Source organism: Chlorocebus sabaeus, chromosome 8, assembly GCF_047675955.1.
Source record: "Chlorocebus sabaeus isolate Y175 chromosome 8, mChlSab1.0.hap1, whole genome shotgun sequence".
NCBI classification, from domain to species: domain Eukaryota; kingdom Metazoa; phylum Chordata; class Mammalia; order Primates; family Cercopithecidae; genus Chlorocebus; species Chlorocebus sabaeus.
In genome coordinates this window covers 37,452,827-37,471,755 of record NC_132911.1, presented here as the reverse complement: position 1 = coordinate 37,471,755, position 18,929 = coordinate 37,452,827, and the positions used below count along the sequence as shown (strand labels likewise).

General features: G+C 45.1%; 1 long non-coding RNA gene across 1 annotated transcript; it reads right to left on the bottom strand.

Annotated features, from left to right (window-relative positions):
* Positions 1–2,428: 2,428 nt before the first annotated feature.
* LOC119618874 (uncharacterized) lies at positions 2,429–18,502 on the bottom strand. The gene is made up of 3 exons (XR_005235229.2): positions 18,089–18,502; positions 8,742–8,872; positions 2,429–2,923 (listed from the first exon to the last, which is right to left on the bottom strand). It is a non-coding gene; the product is annotated as an uncharacterized lncRNA (long non-coding RNA).
* Positions 18,503–18,929: the final 427 nt, after the last annotated feature.

Below are 18,929 nucleotides of genomic sequence, written 5' to 3'. Positions count from 1 at the left end.
AGGCGTGAGCCACCATGCGCGGCCTTTTTTTTTTCCGCCTTGATAAACTACTAGCGAGTTGTAACTGTTTGTTTTCCTATAGCACAGCTGAAATGAAACAGTCTTTTCAGTGTACAGATTAGCATCATTACCTCACTAATCAAAAATCCCTACCTTGAGTTCTTTATATTTTTCTGGGAGCTTTGGCCATTGCGACCCTGCAACACCACAAAGTATATTAACAAGGAATTATTCTAATTTTAATGAAAGGAATCTAAGAAGTTCAGCGAGGTTCAAGGGTAAAAGCCAAGGAAAGCTTCCTTTGTGTTTCCTTAATATCTTGAGTTCATTGCTTTTTTAACTCCTGCCACAGTGCACAGCGGCTTGTGCACTTCGTCTTTCTAGATAAACTGTATGTTCCCGGGAGAGCAGAGACTGACTTTCCTTCCGCACCCCCGGGGCTTAGGTGCCCAGTAAATACAGACTGAAGGCAACGTGGGACTAGGCCTGGAATCCAGACTTTGTGTCTCCTAGGCTAAGGGCCTCACGTTTTCCTCAACCTGCCCTACTCACCAACATCACATTCGGGCATTTCTAATTCAGCCACTGAAGTTATTAGTATTTTGTTTGCAGAAAAGAAAGAGGCCACTTAATTATAGCCTTCAGTAAAAGAAAAACTTTTACACCGGGAAGATGGCAAGCCGGTGGTGTTAGACAGATTTAAGACTCAGGAAAAGGGAAGTGTGGTTTTTTCCCAGGCATGCCTGCTTGGGATTGGCCCGTTTACATTTCCTGGGTTTGCTCTGGGTGTTGGGATGTTTCAGCATTACATAGTGAAGCCCATACGAGTGTTACATGGTGCTGTCTGGGAGCTCTGTGCCCATTTCCATAAATGAAGACCTTTCCTCTCCCTACTCTGTTCCTGCATCCCCCACTCCAAACAGACACAGCTGGCCAATCTCTTGATCAATCCTATCAGAACCTGAGTTTTTTCTCTCCATGTTCAGTGATATAACTCAGCTGGGCATACTTAATACATGTTTATTTAATAGTTGAGTAAGAAAAATGGAAATATTAGGGTTCATTAACCCATGAAATAGGGGCTAGCCTGCAGCATCAAGTATTTGAATTACTTGTAATTTAAGAATTTCCTTTAACCAACCTCTGGCAACCCCCAACTCCCCTCCCCTTCCCATAAATATGTACTATTATTATGTGTCAATTAAAAATAAAAATTTCCTCACATTAAACTTTGGAGTGAATTGTGGGTAGAAGTTTTGGAATTGTGTTCTTAGGAGTCATTTTACCAGGCTTGAGTTATTTAGTTGTGGACCTGCCTAAAGGCGGGGGGGCGGGTAGACTTCATGATGTACGAGTACATGATGATCTAGTACCTCTGAAAATCTCTTTCTTAAGAGACCTGTGATTTTTATGTTACCCAGCAGATGGATTTGTGATGATTTGTTTAACAAAAATGTTTACAATTTCTTTCCCTCCCTCCCTCCCTCCCTCCCTCCCTTCCTTGTCTCGCTCTGTCACCCAGGCTGGAGTGCAATGGCACGGTCTCAGCTCTGCAACTTTTGCCTCCCGGATTCAAGCGATTCTCCTGCCTCAGCCTGCCGAGTAGTTGGGACTACAGATGCATGCCACCATGACTGGCTAATTTTTGTATTTTTAGTAGAGATGGGGTTTCACCATGTTGGTCAGGCTGGTCTTGAACTCCTGACATCAAGTGATCCACATACCTTGGGCTCCCAAAGTGCTGGGATTACAGGTGTGAACCACCGCGCCTGGCTAAAATTTTATTTTTTAAAAAATCTCGCAATATAGAGTAGTGATTTAGCTCAGATACTCCACAGTCAGGCTGCCTTGTTTAAATCCTGGAGCCTGCCTTTTATTAGTTCTGTAACACTGGAAAAATTATCTGTGCCTCAGTTTCTTCATCTGTAAAATCAAAGTAATAGCGGTATGAAACTTATAGGACTGTTGTGAAAAGCATACACAACATTTGGTACATTTTAAGTGTTCACCAAGTATTAGCTGTTGCTGTTTTAAATAGCAAATTCCCTTAATGTGTTCTTGCATGTTTGTGGGTTATTACTGCAGATTATTAATGTGACACAGGGCGAGAGAATGATATACTTTAAGTTGAATGGTATTAAATAATAACCAAATGAAGGCTTATCAGAAGAAGAGATAAAGGCTTCTGAAATTATACCTCAATGGATATTTACAATACAGATTTCATAAAGCTTTATTGAATACTGTCTATGTTATCAGCCCCAGTACCTTACTTTTTCTCATTTTATGTAATCTTTAGGTCAGCCCTTTGAGTTCAACTCCATTTTAGAGGAGAAAGTTGAAGCTTAGAGAAATTAAGAGATTGTCTAAGATCACGAAGATGATAAATTGCAAAGGCAGAGTTCAAATGATCCCAAGTCTATTTCTTTTTTATACTGAATGAGTTAGAAAATGATTCAGTTTCTCACACACACACACACACACACACACACACACACACACACACCACATTTATTTCACATGGAACCTTTCAGGAATGTAGATCGGTGGTCAGAAATTGTGAGACTTTTTCTAATTAAATTGGGCCAGTTCATTTTGCAGTTGTAGGTTGAAGCAGGTTAAAAAATACTCTCACCTAGCAATCTATAGTTTTCTATTTCTATTGCTGTTTGTTGGGTCCTCTTATCAAGAAAATTGTTAGTGAGAGTGTCATTCCAAAGAGAGAAGAGACCCCTTCTTTTGCAATTAGGGATTTTTAAGTCAATTTCACAATTAGACTTTTTAAGTCAATAACCAGGTTAACTCCAAAGGATTCAGGCAACTCTTAAAATCTTTTGCTTCAGTTCAGTTCAGTATCACAAGAGTAGAAGTTGCTGGAAAAAGTTTCTGTTTGATTTAAAGCTTATCTTTTTTACTTTAGGCTCTAAAACACAGAATAGAAATAATCTTTTAGAATGTTTGATTCCAGTAAGATTTTGGTGAGCTTATGGGAAGAGGAATGAACTGTATCCTTAGTTATTAAGGGGGCTCAGAAATTTTTCCTCTTTTCTTTTTTTTCAATTGCAAAAACCCAGGATTGGTGCCTTCTGAGAACAAAAGCATATTTGCCTGGGGCCAATGATGTTTCTTCAAGGCAATTGGGTAAAGGGATCAAAGAGCCATCAGGAAAAAAATTGAGTTGAAAGTCAGCTAGAAGGCACCTAAAGGTAATTTTATATTACATGTTTTTACAGCTTTATTGAGATATAATTGACATATAATAAACTGTTGATAAAATCTACAATTTACGTTTTGACTTGCAAACACCTGTGAAGCCATTACCACAATCAGTATGATGAACACATGCATCATGGCTCCAAATTTCCTCATGCCTCTTTGTAATTTCTCCATCTTACACCCCTTTGGGACACCCCCTTTTCGATTCTCAAAAGACCACTGATCTGCTTTTGCCACTCTAGTGTGCGTTTTGTAGAATTTTATATGCATGGAATTGTACAGTATGTACCCTTTTAGGAGGGGGGGGGGGGGTCTGGCTTTTTTGAAAACCCAGAATAATTATTTTGAGATTCATCCATGTTGTTGAGTCTATCAAGAGTTCATTCCTTTTTATTGCTGTGTAGTGTTTCAATGTATAGCTATACAACAATTTGTTTATCCACTCACCTGTTGATGGACAGATAGGTTATTGCCTATGATTTTAATCCAACTCATTTATTTTACTTGTAGAGAAGTCCAAGGAGAAGAAGTCTCCAGAAAGGGGGCTTGGCTAAGGTTCCTACTGCATTTGGGGGATGATGAGAAGAGTAGCCTGTGACCCTGAGATTGTGTTCCAACAAGCCTGGCAGTTGCATTTTGGCTTGGCCTGATGTGCCTGGGATGACCTTTCCTTTGACATCTCTAACCCTCCCTCCAACTCTGAATTTATAGTAACATTAGGAATTTTTTTTTAAAGACTGTATGAAATTTTATCTACATATACTTATCTACACATCTCTCCATGTCATTGATAGACTTCTTTTTTGTTATACGTAAGAGAAACCTTGTATACAGCGATGTGAGTCTCAGAGGATAAGGTAACCCATGTTTATTCTAGGCCAATCTTTTTTCATCTGGTTTCTTAATCTCATCCCTCCTCTTTCCTCAGGGACCTAGAGCCTTTAATTATCTCCTCTTTCTACCAGTTCTTTAGCCACAGCCTATAATCTTGTGCAATTTCTCCACGCCCTTCCCTGTAAGCCTCTCCGTTGATCCTATGTAAGCCTCTAGTTCTTACCTGATTTGTCTCCTTCCCTTTGAGCAAAGTTTCTTGAAAAAGTAGCCTACACTTGATGTCATTACTTCCTCACTCTCCATTCCCTTGTTCTTAACCCTTCAGTTGCCTTCTCTGATGCACGGGGTGCTGTTGATTGGTTCCCTGAATTCTTAGACTCTTCCTCTCTTGGCCTCTGTGAACGATTCCCTCCCTCCTGGGTCTACTTGTCTGAGTGTTCCTATTTTTAATCTCTGCTTGAACTCATCTTCAACTATTCCTCAGAACTCTGTCCTTGACCTACTGCTCTTCTTTCTTTTCCTTTTTTTTTTTTTTTTTTTTGTGACGGTTTTGCTCTTGTCACCCAAACTGGAGTGCAATGGGGCAATCTCAGCTCACTGCAACCTCTGCCTCCTGGGTTCAAGTGATTCTCCTGCTTCAGTCTCCCGAGTAGCTGGAATTACAGGTGCCCACCACCATGCCCGGCTAATTTTTGTATTTTTAGTAGAGATGAGATTTTGCCTTGTTGGCCAGGCTGGTCTTGAACGCCTGACCTCAAGTGATCCACCCACCTCGACCTGCCAAAGTGCTGGGATTACAGGGGTGAGCCACTGTGCCCGGCCCCTACTGCTTTTCTTTTCTCTATCTTCTCTTTCTGGAAGGCCTCTTGTGTTCTCCGTATTCTAATTATGTGGTCGCTGGTGATGCTCCTAAATGCATATTGATAACCACAAGCTACACACTAGAATACCATTTCTTTGGATTTTAGACAGGGAGAAATGGATCATCTCTAAAACGGAACTCATAGTTCCCTTCAAATATCTTCCTCCCCCTAAAGATGCCACCATTCACTCAACCATCCAGGCTAGACACTCAGCCACTGTCTTTAATCTGCCCCATCCATCGTAATTATTCCTTGACCCTGTACTTTCCTCTCCAGGCAGTTCAGGGCTTTATCACCTGGATTATTGTAATAATCTAATGTTAGCCATCTCCTCACCCCCACCTTCCATTTGCCCTTAAATCAGTGTGTTGTCCACAATGTACCCCATGTGTTCTTTGATGGATACCTTTTCTGCTTAAAAACACCATAATAGGTTTCCTACAGAAAAAAGTTCAAATCCTCTTAACTTTTCATATAAGATTTTTAATGATGTGATCCCCTACCTATACCTACAGCTTTTATGATCTTATTCTGCAGTCTTTTTTTTTTTTTTTTTTTTTTTGCTAGACCAGCTCTTATTCATCTATCTTTCTTTCTTCTTTTTCTTTTTTTTTCCCTCTGTCGCCCAGGCCAGGCTGGAGTGTAGTGGTGCGATCTCGGCTCACTGCAACCTCCGCCTCCTGGTTTCAAGCGATTTTCCTGCCTCAGCACCCCGGGTAGCTGGGATTACAGGCGTGGGCCACCATGCCTGCCTAATTTTTGTATTTTTAGTAGAGACGGGGTTTACACCATGTTGGCCAGGCTGGTCTCGAACTCCTGACCTCAAGTGATCCAGCCACCTAGGTCTCCCAAAGTGCTGGGATTACAGACGTGAGCCACTGTGCCCAGCCTTATTCATCTTTGAAGACCCTTCTAAGTGTTTCTTATCTGTGTCCGCAATATCCTGTGCATTCTTGTCGTACAGCACTGATTATAATACACTGAAACATTCTAGTTTTTGTCTGTGCTTCTTACAAGACCGTAAGATCTGCGAGGGCAGGAGCTTCGTCTGTTCATTTTTGTACCCGTCCCACCCTCTGAAGGTCTAACATAATTCTGGCGTACAATAAGCACTCAATATGTGTTTGTCAACAAAAATAATAAACATCCCATGACCTTTTAGAATGTAAAAGCGCTGTCAGTTACACCAGCTCATTGAATGCTCGTAATAGTCCGTGAGGGTAATAGCACCACAACTCCACTTCACAGATAAGGATACACAGGAGAGAGGGCTTCAGCCATTCCTCAAGGTCACAGGCAGATCAACTGATTGTAAATCCAGTGTTTTTTTCCCTTACATTTCTGATTTTGGAAAATGTCAGTGTGTTAGGACAGAGATTTAGTTTGACCCTGTAAACATTTATTGAAACAACTATTATCTATGAGCCACAATCCTAAGTGTGAAAGCAATGAAGGAGAGTGGAGAAGACCACTTACCACAACCTTACCACAACCTGGTAAGGTTCTAGATACTCACAGTCTCCCTCTCTCCCTTCCTTCCTCCCTCCCTTCCTTCCTTCCTCCCTCTCTCTTGCTTCCTCCCTCGCTTTCTTCCTTCCCCCTCTCTCTTTTATTTTATTTACTTAGTTGAGATCCAGGGACTCTGTCACTCAGGCTGGAGTGCGGTGGCACAATCATAGCTCACTGCAGCCTTGAACTCCTCGGCTCAAGTGATCATCCTGTCTCGGCCTCCTGAGTAGCTAGGATTACAGATGCACGCCACTATGCCCGGCTATATTTCTGTAGAGATGAGGTCTCACTGTGTTATCCAGGGCAGGTCTTAAACTCCTGGCCTTGAGCAATCCTCCTGCATTGGCCTTCCAAAGTGCGGAGATCATAGGCGTGAGCCACTGTGCCTGGCCCTTCCTTCTTTTCTTTCATTCTTTCTTTTTCTTTTTCTCTCTTTTTTTCCACGCTGTGGAGTAGAGGGGCTGGCTTGTGCATTGTAGGACATTTAACAGATTCTCTGGCCTCTATCCCTAGATGCTGGTAGCAACACCCCCATCTCGTTGTGACAACCAAATATGTCTTCAGGCATTGCCAAATGTCCCCAGTCGTGTGTGCGTGAGACAAATTTGCCCCTAGCTGAGAACCACTGTGGTGTGGATAGACTTAAAAAGGAGGGGATTAAGAATAAGAGGGCAAGCTTTGCTTCCCAAAGCGTGGCAGGTGTTACATGGATGCAGTTCTGTATGGGCTAAGAGTCAGGGGAGTAGGGGAGGGAGAGAAGGAGATGTTAGGAGTGTGTCTGCATGGAAGCAGAGGCCAAAAGGAGTTCTGGAAGAAGACAGAAGATGGGCGAGTGGTGTTGAAGGGTGGGGTCCTAGAGAACCCATGAGAATAGGAACGTTGGCTATGTAATGGGAGAGGAAGAAGTTGTGTGTGTGTGTGTGTGTGTGTGTGTGTGTGTTTGTGTGTGTTCTACATCTCAGCTCATCCTACCCAACCAAATTCTAAAGAGGAGAGTCAGTTGTTCTTTGGAAGACCAGACTTGGGGAGAAGCCAGGCTATAAATCCTGGAGGGGAGGACTTTACTGCCACTTAGAAATCAGGCCTGAAACACCCATAATGTTTGTCAGTCCACATTTTAGTGTTCTTAAGTAAGTGTGCAGGGTGTGGGGGATGAAATATGGCAGGTATTTGATTTAAAAAGCCTGCACAGATTTAATGTCCTGATAAAATGTATTAAATCTTTTAAGGTTTTAATGAATCTAGTATGTGTTTCATAAATCAAGAACTCTGCTAAGCCGTCTTCTGGTTTAATAAGAGTAAACTAGGAAATTGCTCTGAGCAGAAGCAAAATACATTTATATCACACTGAAAAGTAATAGATTTTTAAGCTGAGGGGGTCTTTCTGGGCTTTTTATGCTGTTTGCTTATTATGTTGCTCCAATTCCTTCAAATATTAAACCACAGGCAAACATGTGCTTAACCATATCAAGATGTGAACTAGCACAAAGGTAAATATTATTTGTAAGAGAGCAGAAAACAAAGCCAGTATTTCCTTACCCTTAGACCTAGGACCACGTTGATTTCTGCACTGACACCTGGCTTTGTGTATCTAGGCGTAAGGTGGTTGGTTAAAAATCATTATTAACTATTATTAAATCACCTTTCCCAAGTTCTCTCACTCCTCCATCCTCACACCCTTAGCACATCTGCCAGATTGAAGCCATGAGTGTATAAAATACTTCTTGAATTTTACAGCTGGCTGTGGAATGGCCTTGTTAAACTTGCTGGCCAGACTGTCCAAAGCAAGTGTTTAGAGATCCTTCTGTCATCTTAAACCCAAGGGCCGAAATGTTCGCTTTCGTTCTTTTTCCTTCCTTCCAGCCCCATTGCTCAAGCTCGAGTGGGAATGGGAAAGGGGCTTTTGGGGGTGTGGGTGTAACAGATGGGTATCTCTGAGCAGGCTGGGGCTTGAAGCCTCACTACCCAGCTTCCTTGGTGGATGGGCAAGATTCTGGAGTGAGATGGTGGTTCAGAGAGTTGGGGGGAGGTGGCGTTGGAGGAATGAAGGGGGGTGGGGCTTGAACATTCCAGTGCACAAAAGCTGGCAGGGCTTGTGAGCTCTGCAGGGGAGGGAGCGGGCCCGTAAAGCTCAGTGTGGAGAAGCCTGTCCAACCTCATTAGCTGTCACAGGCAACAATACTGATCTGGCAATAGAGGCGATTCCAAACCTGTTGGTCATTAATCACCCGCCTGACAGTTGCGAATGGAAGTGGAAAAACCTCATCCCCCCTCCACCCTTCCCCTCCTCCTGGGCCCAGCTCTGGAGTTTAGAGTTACCTCTTGGTGTATCTGTGGTTCGCGGCTGTGTGCTGGGTCCTTCCCCCTTGGGTTTTTTAGGGGGTCCTTTTCAGCACGGAGAGGCTACAGGTTGGCCAGAGCCTGGGAGACAGTGATTCCGGGCACAGAGACTGGGGAGCAAGAAAATGAAAGGTAGTGGCCTCCGGAGTGGGGACCTCGGCCGTGACCCCTCTGGGATCTAGGGCTGGGACTTGGCAAGCTCGTGGAGTCAGGGAAGGCTGTCATGAGCACCCAGGCCTCATCTTTCCACACCCGCCCCCTCGTTCCCTGGCACACCCTTCTCTCCCTCTTTCAGCCACTAGGTGCCAACATATTTTCCTTTATGTTCCTTTTCCCTGCCCTTCCCACCCTCCCTTCCCTTCCCTTCCCTTCCCTTCCCTTCCCTTCCCACTATTCCCAAATAAGCAGATCCTGCTCGCAGGAAAAGTTTTCATCTCAGTTTTTTCGGTCTCACTCTGAATTTAAGCCTCGTTTCCTTTCTCAGAGGAGCTCAGCTTTTCAGCCCCATCTCTAGCTGTGGCAGAGGGGAAGAGTGATGTTTGGTAATAGTGATATTGATACTTCATGTGTGACAGTGCAGTCAGGGCAGTGGGAAGAGAGGCCTGGTCTGCACAGGTGCCTCTGAAATCAATCAACAGGAAGTGCTGCTTAGTTTCTTGGTCTGTCTCTAAGTCTCTAAGTTTTCTACATAAAGGAGGGAGGAGAGGAGAGATGGAGCAGAGGACATCTACAGACCAGACTAGGATGAGGACTTCTGTCACTCAAGTTTCTTTTTTTTTGAGACAGAGTCTCGCTCTGTCGCCCAGGCTGGAGTGCAGTAGCGTGATCTTGGCTCACTGCCTCCCGGGTTCAAATGATTCTCCTGCCTTAGCCTCTGGAGTAGTTGGGACTACAGGCACCCACCACCACGCCCGGCTAATTTTGTCACTCAAGTTTCTTGCATACTCTTCAGTGCATGTGAGCCAGGTTACATATAAGAGAGAAGATTCAACTTCTGCTCAGTTTCCTAGGATGTAGAGGGAACAGGAGTGTAAGGAATTAGCCAGGAATTCCTGAAAGAGTAATGTCAAGATAATTTACACACTTCTTAGCTCTTCTGCTGGGCAGGCATGAGCGAGTAACCTGACTGCTAACAACCAAGGAAGGAGAGAAATTGCAACAAAAATTGTCAAGTGGTCTACACGAGTCCTCTAGGTTTTCCAAACGTTTCTGCATTCCGTGGGTGCAGATGACCCCTGGCCTTGGCCACATTTGTTGGTGCCTTCTGCTCTCTCCATAGCTTCTCTGACCTCTTGCTACTCATTATAGCATTAGGCAGAGGATGGACACATCTGTCCACAGTTCATCCATCCAGGCTACCCTGACAAAGACAAATTCCCATGACAAACTCATAGGAAAAAAATGGAAAGGAGGGATAGTCACAACTGCAGCATTTTAGGCCGCCTTCCCAATTTCTCATATACCCCTTTATCCTTTTGTTTTTTTGAGACAGAGTCTTGCTCTGTCACCCAGTCTGGAGGTCTTGCTCTGCCACCCAGGCTGGAGTGCAGTGATACAATCTCAGCTCACTACAGTCTTCGCCTCCCAGGTTCAAGTGATTCTTGTCCCTCAGCCTCCTGAGTAGCTGGGACTATAGCTGTGGGCCACCATGCCCCGCTAATTTTTGTATTTTTTAGTAGAGATGGGGTTTTGGTATGTTAGCCATGTTGGTCTCAAACTCCTGGCCTCAAGTGATCCACCCGCCTGGGCCTTCCAAAGTGCTGGGATTACAGGCATGAGCCACCACGCGTGGCCTCCTTATGTTTTCTCTAATACAATGATTGTTCTTAATTCCAGCTACACATTAGAATCACTTGGCGATGCCAGGGCCACATTCCCTGATAATCTGATAACATTAGTCTGGGGTAAGGTCCCCAAAAGGAGATTTTTTTTTTTTTGAGTCGGAGTCTCATTCTGTTGCTGAGGCTGGAGTGCAGTGGTCTCATTATAGCTCACTGCAGCCTCAAATTCTTGGGCTCAAACAGTCCTCCCACCTCAGCCTCTTGAGTAGCTGGGACTACAGACATGCACCACCACACTTGGCTAATGTGTAATTTTTTTGTAGAGATAGGGTCTTGCTTTGTTGCCCAGGCTGCTCTTGAACTCCTGGGCTAAAGTGATCCTCCCTCTGCCTCCCACAGTGCTGGGATTGCAGTCATGAGGCATTATGCCCAGCCAGGGAATTTTTGTTTTTGAGACAGGGTCTTGCTTTATTACCTAGGCTAGAGTGCAGTGGCACAGTCACAGCTCACTGCAGCCTCTACCTCCCAGGCTCAATTGATCCCACCACCTTAGCCTCCTGAGTAGCTGGGACTACAGGCACGTGCCACCATGCCCAGCTAATTTTTGTATTTTTAGTAGAGGTAGGATTTCACCATGTTGCCCAGACTGGTCTTGAATTCCTGGTCTCAAGCAATCCACCGCCTCGGCTTCTCAAAGTACTGGGATTACAGGGTTAAGCCACTGTGCCCAGCCAGAGATATTTGGGATAAGCTCTTCAGGTAATACCAGCCTCAGCTTGGGCTGAGAAGACTGGTGTCATATTTGTAAACTCATCATGGCAGTTCACACCATGGTATCTTTGTTTTTGAGATTTACCTCTCCTGGAAAGCCACCTTCCTTTTTTCTCTGCCTATTGACTAACCACTTGGTGCCACATGTACCAGGTGCCACTACTTGTGCTGTGCTTGGCACTATTTATTTATTGTTTATTTTTTGAGATGGAGTCTCGTTCTGTCACCCAGGCTGGATTGCAGTGGTGCAAGCTCAGCTCACTGCAACCTCTGTCTCCCAGGTTCTAGCGATTCTCCTGCCTCTGCCTCCCGAGTAGCTGGGACTACAGGCATGCACCACCACGCCTGGTTAAGTTTTTTGTATTTTTAGTAGAGATGGGGTTTCATCATGTTGGCCAGACTGGTCTTGAAATCCTAACCTCAGGTGATCCACCCGCCTCAGCCTCTCAAAGTGCAAGGATTATAACATGAGCCACCGTGCCCAGCCCTTGGCCCTGTTTAGAATAGAGAAGCAAAAGATGTGGTTCTTAGCTGGGGAAATGACATGCGCACACACAGAACAGTTCTATGTAAAGGCTAAATGATCTGAAACAAAATATAGGAGCTACAGGGGCTCAGAGGAGGGCTGGAGTAATCAGGGAAAGTGGTGAGGAGGAAGGGGACTTGGGTGGATAGCATTTAGGTAAGTGTGCAGGAAAGGTGGGGGACTTCAGGCAGAGGGCCAGCGTGAGCAGATGAGTAGAGGCTGGAACAGCACGGCCTGTGCTGGGGACAAGGAGAGGGTTTGCTTGACTAGATGGGAGGCTCAGCTCAGGTCCTTTCTCCTCCTGCAGCCGGCACTCATCCATCCAGGGTTCCTGCAGCATCACTGCAAGTTCCACTTAGTCCTGGACTGCTGTGTACTGCTAGTCACTTTCATGTGTATGTCACTAGTTATCTCAATCAGATATACAAGCAACTGGAAGGCAGGGAGTATACTTTATATAAGTTGGGACTTATTCAACACAATGCAATGCAATTCAAGTCAATTCGATTTGATGCAATCCAATCCAATTCAATTCAACATGTTTTTATTGAGTACCAGCTATGTGCCTGTTCTAGGCTTTTGAAACTCAATTAAACAGACAAAGATACTGGGCTTCCTGAGCTTAGTTCTCACAGGAGCATGCAGACAAAAAGACATACTATAAATAATATTAGATAAATTAGATATTATGGTAGAAGGTGATAAACACCAGGGAAGAAATGAGAAGAAGGCCAGGGTCCTGGGGCTAAGGAGTGAGTGTGTCCATGCATGTCTGTGTGTCATTAAATGGAAGTTATTAAGTGGAAGGTATTAAGCAGAAGATATTACAAAAAAGAAGGCACTATTAATAGAGGTATTAAATAGAAAGTCAGGGTATGTCTCGTTGAGAAGGTGATAATTTACCAAAAACATAAAGGAAATGATGGGGCTGGCCAAGTGGATTTCTGGAAGAGAAGTTTCCAAACAGAGGACAGCTAGAGAATGGTCCTAAACAGGAGCATCCTAGTGTGTTTGAGGAATGGCAGGGAGGCCATGTGGTTGGAGCCAAAGCCGCTGAAGGAGACGGTGGTGTGGAAGGAGATTGGAGAGGGCCCAGGGAGCTAGGTCTTAGAAGCCACCCTGTGGACTTTGGCCACTCCTCCAAATGAGATGGGAGGTCTCGCGGGTTTTCAAACCAACGAGCAACTTCTGTTTCTAAAAGATCTTTTGGCTGCAGTGTTGAGAATAGATGATGGGAGTTGGGAGGTGGAGAGTAGGACCAGGGTGGAAGAAGATCTGTCAAGAGACTGATTTTTACAGACACAGCTGAACCTGTGCAACTCAGAGAAAGACCTTCAGTGGATTCATGTTGGAAGGCCACACATGTGCTCTTTAAGAACTTCACTATAAGACACACATTATTTAGATTTTTGACCTGACTGAATAAGCCTGATCATCCAGCTTATTCACCAGGGCTGGCTTCAGGAGAGACATTTCCCCTGCTAATCACCACATAAAGATTTGTAATGGTCAATTAAAAATCTGATGGTTTAAAGATAGCGTTCAAAACGTTCCAAAGAGTTTTGAGCAATACAACATATTAGAATGAGTGTATATCCTTCCAAAGGGACATTTCAAATGGGACAATATTTATTTTGATATCTAAGTTCTGCTATGTTTACTTTAAAAATTTTAGTACTTTATAGTATCTCTTCTGTGTTCTCTAACTATTGAGTGGAGGGTTGGCATTCAGCACACAGTATACTTAAGAAGAGCCTGGGGAATGGAACTAAGCCTTGGGCATGTTGATATGTGTTTATTTGCAAGGCAGTATTAAAAATTCCATTTGAATTTCCAAATACAACTAATTTTGAGGGACCAAACTACTTTTTTTCCTTGAAAGAAGTAAGATATATTTAAAAGAGGTTCTTTCCCTTCCCCTCCTAAGAAGCAAAGGTAACTACTTTTCTGTTAAGCTTCTTACTAGTCCATTTAAATGAATGAGCAGCCAGGGGGGTTATCAGTCTGTCCCCAAGTCAACAACATTACTGAGCAGCTTCCGTGGGTGTTAGTTATTGAGAGGGGATTTAAAAAATAGAGAGGCTGGGTGCAGTGGCTCATGCCTGTAATATCAGCACTTTGGGAGGCCAAGGTGGGCAGATCACCTGAGGTCAGGAGTTTGAGACCAGCCTGGCCAACGTAGTGAAACCCTGTGTCTACTAAAAATACAAAAATTAGCCAGGCATGCTGGTGCACACCTGTAAGCCCAGCTACTCAAGAGGCTGAGGCAGGAAAATCACTTGAACCTGGGAGGCGGAGGTTGCAGAGAGCCAAGATCATGCCACTGCACTCCAGCCTGGGTGACAGAGCGAGATGCCGTCTCAAACAACAACAATAACAACAAAAAAACCAAAAAACAACAACAAAAAACCACCTCCATTTTGCCCTCATGTTGCTCCCAATCTGGCAGGGAAAACAGACCATGAAACAAAACAACACTAGAAGGACACATACTGCTGGGGGATTAGAGAAAAGAAAATTCTTGGCCAGGTGTGGTGGCTCATGCCTGTCATCCCAGCACTTTGGGAGGCCAAGGCAGGAGGACTGCTTGAGGCCAGGAGTTTGAGATCAACCTGGGCAACACAGGAAAACCCAGTTTCTACAAAAAAAATCCAAAAAGTTAGCCAGGCGTGGTAGCACATGGCTGTAGTCTCAGCTACTTGGGAGGCTGAAGTGGGAGGATCTCTTGAGCCCAGGAGGTCGAGGCTGCAGTGAGTGGTGATTGCACTACTGCACTCCAACCTGGGTGACAGAGCAAGACTCTGTCTCAAAAAAATAGATAAAAGTAAAAAAGAAAAGGAGACTCCTTATTCCTCTGTGTGTCATATATATGTGTAGTTTTAAACCTTTTCAATGTTTTGTAACATCCATGATCTCATTTCATTTAGGCCCAGTGATAATTCTCTGAAATAAAGTCACAGAGAGTCACAGCTGCAAAGGACCTCAGAGATCATCCATTTTATCCAATCCCTTGATTCTATATGGAGGAAACTGAGGCACGGATATGGGAAGTGCTTTGTCATGGTCACACAGAAGCAGAGGAGCTGGAACGGGAACCGCGGGCCCTTGGTTCTATCCACATTCTTTCCTACACTTTCAGAATGGGGAGGGCGATTGGATTGAGGCCACAGGAGCATTTAATGAAGCTGAGAGGAGCCCAGGTGGGGACAAGGTGATGGTTCAGGATGAGGATTTGGGAGGTGGGGTCACTGTAGGGACATCCGGAGGCCCAGAGTCACAAGGGGAAACATTAGCTTTTAATTATCATTTTCTGAGGCCGCCCCTCCCACAGTTAGGGTGTCTGGAGCGGGGGAATCAAGCCGGCAAGGAATGCCTGCTGGAATGAAGGCAGCCAGCGGTCATTACAGGGGGCCTCAGTCATGAACAGAATTCCTCAGTGTGGGGCGCTGACGTTCCAACCACTGGCTGGAAGCAAAGACCTGCACGTGGGACACCCCAGGAGCAAGGTGCTCGCCCCTTCCTGTGACCCGAGCCCTCCAGCGCACGGGTGGCGAAGCATTGCAGAGCCACCCAGGACCTTTCAGCTGCGGCCAGGCCCAGGCCCAAGTGCTCAGGCCCAATAATGTCCTGCTGTCCTGCCACGCCCCATGCCCCAAGGCGTCCCCACCCTGGTTCAGGGGCCATGCAGGGAAGTGAAGCAGGGAAGGCATGGGGAACCCTGGTCTCCTGGGAGGAAAGGAGACCCAGTGGCATTTATTATTTTAGTTTAGTTTTTTAGAGATAGGACCTCTAAATCCAACTAATTAGCAAACTCATACACAATTTTTTTTTTTTTTTTTTTGAGATGGAGTCTTGCTCGGTCACCCAGGCTGGAGTGCAGTGGCGCAATCTCGGCTCACTGCAACCTCTGCCTCCTGCATTTAAGCGATTCTTCTGCCTCAGCCTCCCGAGTAGGTGGGATTACAGGTGCTTGCCACCACGCCAGGCTAATTTTTTGTATTTTTAGTAGAGACAAGGTTTCACCATGTTGGCCAGGCTGGTGTTGAACTCCTGATCTTTGGCAATTCTCCTGCCTCGCCCTCCCAAAGTGCTGAGATTATAGGCGTGAGCCTCCGCGCCTGGGCTCTACGCAATATATATATATATATATTTTAAACAGAGTTTCGCTCTTGTTGCCCAGGCTGGAATGCAATGGCGTGATCTCGGTTCACCGCAAACTCCACCTCCCGAGTTCAAGCGATTCTCTTGCCTCAACCTCCGGAGTAGCTGGGATTATAGGCATGTGCCACCACATCCGGCTGTTTTTTGTATTTTTAGTAGAGATGAGGTTTCTGAGGTGATCCGCCTGCCTCAGCCTCCCAAAGTGTTGGGATTACAGGCGTGAGCCACTGCACCCGGCCACAATGATTTTTTAAAAAATCATAATATATATTTAAAATAGAGAAAAGTAGAAATAGTCTAAGAGTATCATGCAGTCATCAAAATGCTGAGGCTGTATGGAAAAAAAAGCTTAAAACATAATGGTTAGCAAAAAAAGCAGAATATTATATATACAGTGTTATGTGTATATATATACACACACACACATATGCCATGGTCATATATATATTTATAAATATAAATATAAATAAATATAAATATAAATATAAATATAAATATATATATATAAAACGTACTCTATTCTTTTTTTTGAGTCAGGGTCTCACTCTGTCTCCCAGGCTGGAGTGCAGTGGTACAATCACGGCTCACTGCAGCCTCAACCTCCTAGGCTCAAACAATCATCCAACCTCAGGCTCCGGAATAGCTGGGACTTCAGGCATGCGACACTGCACCTGGCAATTTTTTTTGTTTTAATAGCAATCGGGTCTTGGGATGTTGTCTACACTGGCCTTGATCTCCTGGCCTCAAGCAATCCTTCTGCCTCAGGCCTCCCAAAGCACTGGGATTACAGGCATGAACCATCACACCTGGCTGTGTTTCTTGTAGTAGCAAAGTGGACACATGTTGGGACTACCAGACACCAGGTCAGGCCTGGCTTTTGTGTGTGGCTTCTTGACCATGGCATTTACAGCAGCACTCCTCACACTTGAACTTTACTTAGGGGATTTTGTCAAAATGCAGATTTAGAGTCATGGATCGGGATGGGGCCTGTGAGTCTACATTCCATTTTAACAAGTTTCATTTTTTGGTTGGGCGCTGTGGCTCAAGCCTGTAATCCCAGAACTGTGCGAGGCTGAGGTGGGCAGATCACTTGAAGCCAGGAGTTTGAGACCAGCTTGGTCAACGTGGTGAAATCCCGTCTCTATGAGAAATACAAAAATTAGCTGGGTGAGGTGGTGCACGCCTGTAGTCCCAACCACTTGGGAGGCTGAGGCACAAGAATCGCTTGAACCCAGTAAGTGGAGGCTGCAATGAGCCTGGGCCACTGCACTCTAGCCTGTGTGATATAGCAAGACTCTGTCTCCAAAAAAAAGTTTTATTTTTTAATTGGCACCTAATAATTGTACATATTTATGGGGTCCATATGATATTTTGATAACTGCATACAATGTGTCATGATCAAATCAGGGTAATCTGCATATCCATCACCTCAAACATTTATCATGTCTTTGTGTTGGGAACATTCCAAATCCTGCCTTGTAGCTATTTGAAAATATACAATACATTTTTGTTAATGGTCATCACCCTACAGTGCTATAGAACACTAGGATTTATTCCTGCTCTCTCCTATGTAGCTGTAACTTTGTGTCTGTTAGCCAACCTCTCCCTCCCCAACCCCTACCCTCCCCACGCCTCTAGCGACCACAGTTCTACTGAGTGCATTTCTAACGGGCTTCCAGGCTAGGCATGGTGGCTCACGCCTGTAATCCCAGCACTTTGGGAGGCTAAGGCGGGTGGATCACCTGAGGTCAGGAGTTCCAGACTAGCATGGGCAACATGGTGAAACCCTGTCTGTACTAAAATACAAAAAAAATTACCCAGGGGTGGTGGCACATGTCTGTAATCCCAGCTACTTGAGAGGCTAGGCAGGATAATCACTTGAACCCAGGAGGCAGAGGTTACAGTGAGCTGAGATTGTGCCATTGCACTCCAGCCTTGGCGACAAGAGCAAAACTCTGTCTCAAAACAGAATAAAATAAAATAAAGGGCTTCCAGGTGATGGTGACACTACTGGTTTGAAAGCCATACTTAGAGGAATGAGCCTTTCAAAGGGGAGTCCGTGGGAATGAATTCATCCCAAACCTCACCTGAATAAAGGTCTTCTCAGTGCTTTCCACTGAGGGTCCCATTTTTCAGACCCCTTTGCATGCTCCCCACCTTTTCTGGATGCTTGGGTCCCTGCTGACCCCTCCAAGCACTTGCGGCACTCCCTGCTCTGCTCGCTTGGTCCCTCAGCATCCCACATCTCTGCTGCTTTGAGTGCCTTTGTTATGAACACTTCCTGCACAAGGTGGCCAGCTACCTGTGCCTCACTTGCTTCTGTTCTTGTAAGGTCCAGCCACGACACTGTGGGGATAGCCAGGATCCCACGAACACTGATTCCTTGACTCCATCTGCCCTTGTGCAGCCAACAGCTCCTTTCCTGGGCCCTGTCACCTTGCTCAGTTGGCCCAGAGAGCCCCTGCTGGGCCAGTCTCTCTGTCCCTATTGCCTGGGACTCTGTTTTTAGAACAATAAAGTGAATTCTGTTCATCTCCTAAGAAAGCGTTGAGTTCCGGAATGGGGGAAACATACTTCTCTCTTGGCAGAGGAGGAACCACCCAGTCAGGCGGGCCAAGGCCCCATTGATCAGAGTCCAGTGAAAAAGTGGCTTCTCAGGAGCCCTGGATGCTGGCCCACTTCAAGACAACTTCTTCTTTCAACTTCCTTTCATGTGTTTTAACTTCACAAACATGCCAGTTTCCAGCTGCTCTTCAGAGACAGTGGTGGTGATGGTAGTGGGAAGGACACCGCGGCAGGGGTCAGACGGAGCGGGGTGGGGAGGGTGGTGGGGGGAGGTTTCACCCTATTAGGGACATTTCTGTTGGGGACCAAGGTTATATCACAGATGACTCATGCGATAACACGGTTACATGCATTAAAATATAG